Consider the following 9,513-nt stretch of genomic DNA (forward strand, 5'->3'; position numbering starts at 1 on the left):
GTAACATATGTGTCAGTAGGTCTATAGAATATGTGTATTTCAGACATTTGTAACGAACCCCTGTTGATCAGTGCAGTGTAACAGACGATATTTCTGATAAATTGCATGAGCGTTAAAATTGTTTCCATTGCCGGCATTGGTGATTTCAACCGATGTGCATTTTGTACGATATTGCAGACCTTGGTCTTGTTTTCGTTGTAATAAAAGTGTTTTTTATTTTATTTTTTATTTTGTACATAAATTTACAATGACATTGTCAAATCTCACAATGCCCAGCGATATTTCAGCAGCCGTCATGTTTATTTATATTGGATATTGTAGTTCCGGTCAGTGTTGTATTAATACGCTAAGAATTGTGTCTCATGATGCATGGTAATTAAAGTCCCATCAACGACACAGCTTTCATAGAGGCTATATAGTGACAATGCCATGCAAATGTAAATATTCTCCTTTTAGAACGGCGCAACGAATCTGCAATGAAAACATTAAATAACAAGCTGAATTTCATATGGCAAGCCAAGTTGTCATTTATTCATGGAGCAATGTTGATCCAGTACTTAACCAAATTATATAAGATATCTTATATATTATATAAGATATCTTATAAACATAAAAGATATCTTATAATCATATAAAATATCTTATAAACATATAAGATATCTTATTTAAAGTTTATGAGATATCTTTTATAAGATATCTTATATACTTTATAAGATATCTTATAAAAGATATAAGATATCTCATAAACTTTTCTTTATAAGATATCTTATTTATTATATTAGATACCTTATGAAGAAAATTAATTGATATTTTTTTTTTATATAAAGAATGAGACTCTCGCGAGACGGACAAAGAAGAAATGTTTGAAAATAACTGCTCCCGTGGTAAGGTCACATCCGTTTTCGTTGACGATAATTTGGTTAAGTACTGGATCAAAATTGCTCCATGAATAAATGACAACTTGGCTTGCCATACTTTTATGCAAACCTAATGCACAATCTATCCGTTCTCCACTTCAGAATTTGTTGTTATGATTGTAGTAAGAACATCAAGGAAAATTAATTAAAAATATATTCATTATATTAATTATTCAAAATCAAAACAATATTTTCCATTTTTTATTTTTTTTATTTTGGGGAGGAACGTACCTAGCCAGGAAAAGGTAGCCTACATAATGAGGGAAGGGTACCTATACACGAAGTATTATACAAACCAAGCAAAGGACATATTACCTAGGATATAGCACCATCCTAGCGAGGGACATAGTGCTTAGTGAATGACAGTGTTATTAGCGAGGGATATAGCACAGAGTACATGGAGAGGGATATAACACCAATCAAGCGAGGGACATAGAACCTAGTGAATGACAGTGTTATTAGCGAGGGATATAGCACAGAGTACAAGGAGAGGGATATAACATCATCCTAGCGAGGGACATAGTACCGAGTAAATGAAAGTGTAATTAGTGAGAAATATAGTACAGAGTACATAGAGAGATATAGTACAGAGTACATAGAGATGGATAAAACACCAATCAAGCGAGGGACATAGTTCCTAGTGAATGGCAGTGTTATTAGTGAGAGATATAGTACAGAGTACATAGAGAGATATAGTACAGAGTACATAGAGACGGATAAAACACCAATCAAGCGAGGGACATAGCACATAGTGAATGGCAGTGTTATTAGCGAGAGATATAGTACAGAGTACATAGAGAGAAATATAACACCAATCAAGCGAGGGACGTAGTACCTAGTGAATGGCAGTGTTATTACAATCAAGCGAGGGACATAGTACCTCGTGAATGGCAGTGTTATTAGCGAGAGATATAGTACAGAGTATATAGAGAGGGATATAAAACCATCCTAGCGAGGGACATAGTGCTTAGGGAATGACAGTGTTATTAGCGAGGTATATAGTCCAGAGTACATAGAGAGGGATAAAACACAATCATAGCGAGGGACATAGTACCTAGTGAATAACAGTGTTATTAGCGAGGGATATGGAACAGAGTACATAGAGAGGGATATAACCCCATCCTACCGAGGGACATAGTACCTAGTGAATAACAGTGTTATTAGCGAGGGATATGGAACAGAGTACATAGAGAGGGATAAAACACAATCATAGCGAGGGACATAGTACCTAGTGATTGACAGTGTTATTAGCGAGGGATATGGAACAGAGTACATAGAGAGGGATATAACACCGTCATAGCGAGGGACATAGTACCTAGTGATTGACAGTGTTATTAGCGAGGGATATTGCACAGAGTACATGGAGAGGGATATAACACACATCAAGCGAGGGACATCGTACATAGTGAATGACAGTGTTATTAGCGAGAGATATAGTACAGAGTACATAGAGAGATATAGTACAGAGTACATGGAGGGGGATATAACACACATCAAGCGAGGGACATCGTTCTTAGTCAATGACAGTGTTATTAGCGAGGGATATGGAACAGAGTACATAGAGAGGGATATAACACCAATCAAGAGGGATATAGTACAGTGTACATAGAGAGGGATATAACAACATCCTAGCGAGGGAAATAGTACCTAGTGAATGACAGTGTTAATTAGCGAGGGATATAGCACAGAGTACTTGGAGAGGGATATAACACCAATCAAGCGGGGGACATAGTACCTAGTGAATGACATTGTTATAAGCGAGAGATATAGTACAGAGTACATAGAGACGGATAAAACACCAATCAAGCGAGGGACATGGTACCGAGTGAATGACAGTGTTATTAGCGACGGATCTAGCACAGAGTACATAGAGAGGGATCTAACACCATCCTAGCGAGGGACACAGTACCTAGTGAATGACAGTGTTATAAGCGAGAGATATAGTACAGAGTATATAGAGAGGGATATAAAACCATCCTAGCGAGGGACATAGTTCCTAGTGAATGGCAGTGTTATTAGCGAGGGATATAGAGAGGGATATAACACCAATCAAGAGGGATATAGTACAGTGTACATAGAGAGGGATATAACAACATCCTAGCGAGGGAAATAGTACCTAGTGAATGACAGTGTGATTAGCGAGGGATATAGCAGAGAGTACATAGAGAGGGATATAACCCCATCCTACCGAGGGACATAGTACCTAGTGAATAACAGTGTTATTAGCGAGGGATATGGAACAGAGTACATAGAGAGGGATATAACCCCATCCTACCGAGGGACATAGTACCTAGTGAATGACATTGTTATAAGCGAGAGATATAGTACATAGTACATAGAGAGGGATATAACACCGTCATAGCGAGGGACATAGTACCTAGTGGATGGCAGTGTTATTAGCGAGAGATATAGTACAGAGTATATAGAGAGGGATATAACACCAATCACGCGAGGGACATAGTACCTAGTGAATAACAGTGTTATTAGCGAGGGATATGGAACAGAGTACATAGAGAGGGATAAAACACAATCATAGCGAGGGACATAGTACCTAGTGAATGGCAGTGTTCTTAGCGAGAGATATAGTACAGAGTATATAGAGAGGGATATAAAACCATCCTAGCGAGGGACATAGTACCGAGTAAATGAAAGTGTAATTAGTGAGAAATATAGTACAGAGTACATAGAGAGGAATATAAAACCAATCAAGCGAGGGACATAGTGGATATAGTACAGTGTACATAGAGAGGGATATAACACCGTCATAGCGAGGGACATAGTACCTAGTGAATAACAGTGTTATTAGCGAGGGATATAGTTCAGAGTACATAGAGAGGGATAAAACACAATCATAGCGAGGGACATAGTACCTAGTGATTGACAGTGTTATTAGCGAGGGATATGGAACAGAGTACATAGAGAGGGATATAACCCCATCCTACCGAGGGACATAGTACCTAGTGAATGAGAGTGTTATTAGCGAGGGATATAGGACAGAGTACATAGAGAGGGATATAACACCATCCTAGGGAGGGACATAGTACCTAGTGAATGGCAGTGTTATTACAATCAAGCGAGGGACATAGTACTGAGTGAATGACAGTGTTATTAGCGAGAGATATAGTACAGAGTATATAGAGAGGGATATAAAACCATCCTAGCGAGGGACATAGTACCGAGTAAATGAAAGTGTAATTAGTGAGAAATATAGTACAGAGTACATAGAGACGGATAAAACACCAATCAAGCGAGGGACATGGTACCGAGTGAATGACAGTGTTATTAGTGAGAGATATAGTACAGAGTACATAGAGATGGATAAAACACCAATCAAGCGAGGGACATAGAACCTAGTGAATGACTGTGTTATTAGCGAGGGATATAGCACAGAGTACATGGTGAGGGATATAACACCAATCAAGCGGGGGACATAGTACCTAGTGAATGAGAGTGTTATTAGCGAGGGATATAGTACAGAGTACATGGAGAGGGATATAACACACATCAAGCGAGGGACATCGTACCTAGTGAATGACAGTGTTATTAGCGAGGGATATAGAACAGAGTACATAGAGAGGGATATAACACCAATCAAGCGAGGGACATAGTACCTAGCGAATGGCAGTGTTATTAGCGAGAGATATAGTACTGAGTACATAGAGAGGGATAAAACACCAATCAAGCGAGGGACATAGTACCTCGTGAATGGCAGTGTTATTAGCGAGAGATATAGTACTGAGTACATAGAGAGGGATAAAACACCAATCAAGCGAGGGACATAGTACCTGGTGAATGGCAGTGTTATTAGCGAGAGATATAGTACTGAGTACATAGAGAGGGATAAAACACCAATCAAGCGAGGGACATAGTACCTGGTGAATGGCAGTGTTATTAGCGAGAGATATAGTACTGAGTACATAGAGAGGGATAAAACACCAATCAAGCGAGGGACATAGTACCTGGTGAATGGCAGTGTTATTAGCGAGAGATATAGTACAGAGTATATAGAGAGGGATATAACACCATCCTAGCGAGGGATATAGTACCTAGTGAATGACAGTGTTATTAGAGAGGGATATAGAACAGAGTACATAGAGAGGGATATAACACCATCCTAGCGAGGGACATAGTGCCTAGTGAATGGAAGTGTTATTAGCGAGGGATATAGTACAGAGTACATAGAGAGGAATATAACACCAATCAAGCGAGGGACATAGTACCTGTTGAGAGGCAGAGTACATACCTAACGAGGGACAGGGTACCAGTAGTTGATCTGACGCTGGATGCATACTGGGAACAATACCATATGCTCCTCCTCAAAATGCTGGACGAACTTCCTTTCCCAGTACAGGTCATTCCATGGCAGCTCTTTGGTCAGTACCACTGACAACTCTAGTCCATAGTAAAATAGCATGATGGCGTTTGATCTCTTTGCGAAATTCGCCTTGTCTTTCTTACGAGTACCAGTGGGCTTCCACAAGGATCTCCTTTTGACCTGACACGGGGCAGTACCGCAGTGACGGCAGGGGGAAGGACCTGCACAAAGAAATATTTTTGTTAGGTCAAATTTTCGAAATCAAGGGTTTAAGTTTTTGGCACACAAAGCATTACTTTCTATGCATCTTTAGATTTTATCATAACGGAACCCGGGACTAACAGTTAGCTATCTGACTGGTTCCAGACACCCGAGTCTGACCGATTGCAAGGCTTGTAGAAAGTGATACCCGTACTTCAAAGATTATCAAAGAGTTTCTTTGAAATTAAAGCCTGTTAATTTCACAGTAACACTGTACGTTACCAAATAATTTGCTGTAATATTTAATCAAAACATTGGTTTGAGAACCCAGGTATGCACGATACTGAAATGGTTTCCAAGCTGGCAAACGTGTATCATCCTGAAGGTGGCGCGTTAAGGTAGTTTTACATCACTATGTTAATAGAAATGTACATTAATTTTCGAAAACGTCTTAATTAAAGGTTAAACAGAACACTAGAACTGAAAACTGCTGCTTTATTCAATATTTTAAGCTTCGCTGGTTACTTACGAGCTCTCCATCCTTGGAACATTGACACGGCGGCTGACCATTTCTCTTTGACGATTTTCCCGACCGACGGCGCATAGCCTAACAGCAGGGTAAGAAGCACACACACAGCAGATTGCAGAATACCTCATTTCCGATTCGCTAAAATAAATCAAATCATAACTAGTTTTAGGGAATAGTACAATAACACAACATCCAATGTTCCAGACCCGCAAATTCCTCAGATACCGACACCGGAGAAGAAAACCGTTTTTGCGCTAACTCGATGCAATTTAGGCATAGCCGGCGGCTGATAAAAATTGCGAAATACACAGAGTGAAATCACACGAAACGAAATGCACACGCGTAAAACAAAATAAATAAAATAACTTTATGAGTAGAAGAATCAGATAAGCATCATCACAAGCATAATCTTACTTAATTATTAGTAAAAAATCTGTTGAGGTTTCATAACAGTCATTAACATAAAACAAATGTAATCCTTACCCATGTCAGATCGGTAACCGTTGGACAGACTGTCTCAATTTCACTTGCGGTGAAATAATAAAACAATCGTTTGGCATATCCTGGCTCAGGCTCCACGCTACAGAGTTGAAATTTTAAAGTTAAGAGTAAATATTTCTAAACATTCAATGGCAACACAATCGTAAACTTGAAAAGGTTATTGACGTTATTTTGAGCTCCGCGAGATCTTGGCGTAATGTCAAGTCAAAGAATAACATATAAGATCCAATCTTACCATGTTTGGTCCAAACTTACCACGTAAGGTCCCGATATACAACAGGCCCTTGGTACATGGCGCACATCATTACCAGAAATATCAAGAATAACCTGATATTCATTGTGGTAATCCAAGATTTAAACAAAAGAAGTAAATACCAGGAGAAAGACTGATCATCTCCGCCTTCGCCGATTGCTAAGCAGCAAGTATGTGACGTCACAAGTGGGTATTTCTTTTTTACCGATCATGACGTCATGCTATTGTCTTTTAACTAATAAGTGCAAGCGGTTACACGATGGTGACAATGTGTATGATACCAAAATGTCTTCTGTTATGAGTCCACTGATGTTTCTACCTCCCCTCCACAGGGGCCTGTACCTTGTGACTTTGGGAAAATATCACACACAGAAAGCGAAATTTGGGGGAAATTTCTGCATTGAATTAGGAAAATACAGCAATATCATTTTAGGAAAGGAACCTTTATAAGGCTCCAAATTCATCTTTACAAATATCACTGGAGTCCAACCCAGGACTATAGCGTCAGTGAATGCTTCTAGTAGGAGTCGAATTCGGGACTCATATCGACAGGATAGGTTTACCTTAGGATTCCACTAAAATTCGAAATCAAGACAAGCGACACTTGGGCACGTATTCATGAAACCACTTTTTTTAAATGGAATGGAATATGTGCTTAAACCTGTTTTCCTGTAACTCACCTAAATCATTTCAAACGATCAAGAAGTCCAACTAAACATTGGAAACAATATGCGAACTTCAATTTTTTCCAAATCTTTGACAAAATATGATTTTTTTATATTAATCTATAACCGGAACAAGAAATTAGTCTTGAACTAAAAATCCATGCTTGAGCATGAGAACGTAGTAATATAGTTCTATTAGGAGTTGAAATCTGGACAAGCGACACAGGTCTTGCGCAGTTTGTCGAACCCATGCGCAAATTGAAATTAGAACAGCAGCACATTCGAGTTTCACAAATATATATGCAGTAATCCCCCTTTGACGTGGTCGCCGGTAACGAAAAATCACTCCGGCAAAATGTTTTCGTATCAAGCTGCATTGTACGTGCCAAATGGAACCATGATCAAAATGGAACATACTTGAATTTCTTCATGAGATCCCATAAGAGTTTTAGGATTTTAGGATTCCCACTATGTATTTGAACCGCTCAAACCGCTACTTGACCCATATAATGTACAGAGCAAACAGAATGCACATTTGTTTTTCGACTAGTCAACACCTAGGCTTATACAAATTTTAAGCTTTCCTTAAAACACAAGCGAACATAATTGGGAACCGTCGGCACTTTCCGTAAATGAGTATTTTCTCGTTTACGGAAACTGCCGACGGTTCTCGACTGAAGCGAAAGGTGCAGCATCCTTCATCCGGTATATAGCTATTTGAGAAGGAAGCCTTATCCGGAAAACGTGGAAATGGATCATCTGTATGTCTTCTACTTCTGCTTCTGCCATATAATTGCCTCCTTTACCATGATGAAGATCATTCAATATTTATAACTAAGGCGCGGCAAGCCCAGGAAAATTTTGGGGGACTAGGGACTTAATATTAGATATTTGCATGTACAATTAAAACTATTTTACAGCTGAGACCATGGTCTACAATGATACAATCCTGGCTTTAAAGGCTTCGGGTGTGTCTATATCCACGATGTCTGGTATAAAGGCATTCCAGTCACGCACTGTCCTTGGAAAGAAGGACATTTTCCTTGTGTCAATGCGTGAGGACAGGAGTTGGTATGATCGGTTGTGATGCTGTCTTCCCGATTGTCTTGTAGGTTTTATCAGGCGGTTTTGTTTGCTGATGGCGACTAACTCTCTATCAATTTTATACATCATTGTTAGTCGTGCATCTTTCCTTCTGTCTGAAAGATTATTCCATTTTAGTTTTTCTAGTATCGATGACAATTGCTCTAAGTCTGTGTTTGTTTGCTACATATCTAGCTGCCCTCCTCTGGACAGACTCCACTTTAGTTGTGTCGCTGACGGTGTGTTCGCCCAAGCTGAGTTTGTTGGTGAATGTTAAGCCTAGGTATTTGGCTGATGTGATTGCGTCTAGGATATGGTCGTGTAGGGTTTAACTGTAGTTAATGGGTTTCTTCTTGTTGGTAACTGTCAGGACGGTACATTTTTCAGGGTGGAATTTCATGCACGAATCCTCTTCCCATTGACCCAGCTTGTTTAGGTCTTCTTGTAGTGTTTCGGCATCACTGTTGTTGGAGATTGTGAGGTATGCTATGGTGTCATCAGCAAATGTCTGACTGTTGATGATAGTCTTGACTGTAGATCATTGATGTAGTAGATGAATAGGCTGGGTCCCAGTACAGATCCTTGTGGTACTCCTGAGTCAACGTTGACCTCGTCTGATGAGACACCGTCTATTACCACTGATTTTCCTCCCAATTTGCCAGTTCTTGATCCAGTTGGTGGTTCTTTCTTCTATGCCGTAGTATTTCAGTTAGAGAGTGAGTAAGCTGTGATTCACTTTATCGAAGGCTTTAGCGAAATCTCCGTCTGTTTCCCATCTTGAAGATTTTTTGAGATGTCATCAACAATTTCGATTAATTGGGTTTCACGGGATCGTTTTCGTCTAAATCCGTGTTGTAGAGGATACAGGATGTTGCTATTTTCTCCATGATTCATGATGTTACGGGCTAGTATATGTTCCATTATCTTACAGCAGATAGATGGAAGTGAGATTGGACGGTAATTTTCTGCTTTTGTTTTTGGACCTTTCTTGTAGACAGGTGATACGTTTGCAGTACGCCAGTCGTCTGGGATGTTTCCAGTTAATTTTT

At 39.4% G+C, this 9,513-nt stretch overlaps 1 long non-coding RNA gene across 1 annotated transcript; it reads right to left on the reverse strand.

The window, feature by feature from the left end:
* Positions 1-387: 387 nt before the first annotated feature.
* LOC110441390 lies at positions 388-6,865 on the reverse strand. The gene is made up of 5 exons (XR_002461864.1): positions 6,719-6,865; positions 6,446-6,542; positions 5,963-6,100; positions 5,161-5,453; positions 388-471 (listed from the first exon to the last, which is right to left on the reverse strand). It is a non-coding gene; the product is annotated as an uncharacterized LOC110441390 (long non-coding RNA).
* Positions 6,866-9,513: the final 2,648 nt, after the last annotated feature.

Source organism: Mizuhopecten yessoensis, unplaced genomic scaffold, assembly GCF_002113885.1.
Source record: "Mizuhopecten yessoensis strain PY_sf001 unplaced genomic scaffold, ASM211388v2 scaffold715925, whole genome shotgun sequence".
Taxonomy (NCBI): domain Eukaryota; kingdom Metazoa; phylum Mollusca; class Bivalvia; order Pectinida; family Pectinidae; genus Mizuhopecten; species Mizuhopecten yessoensis.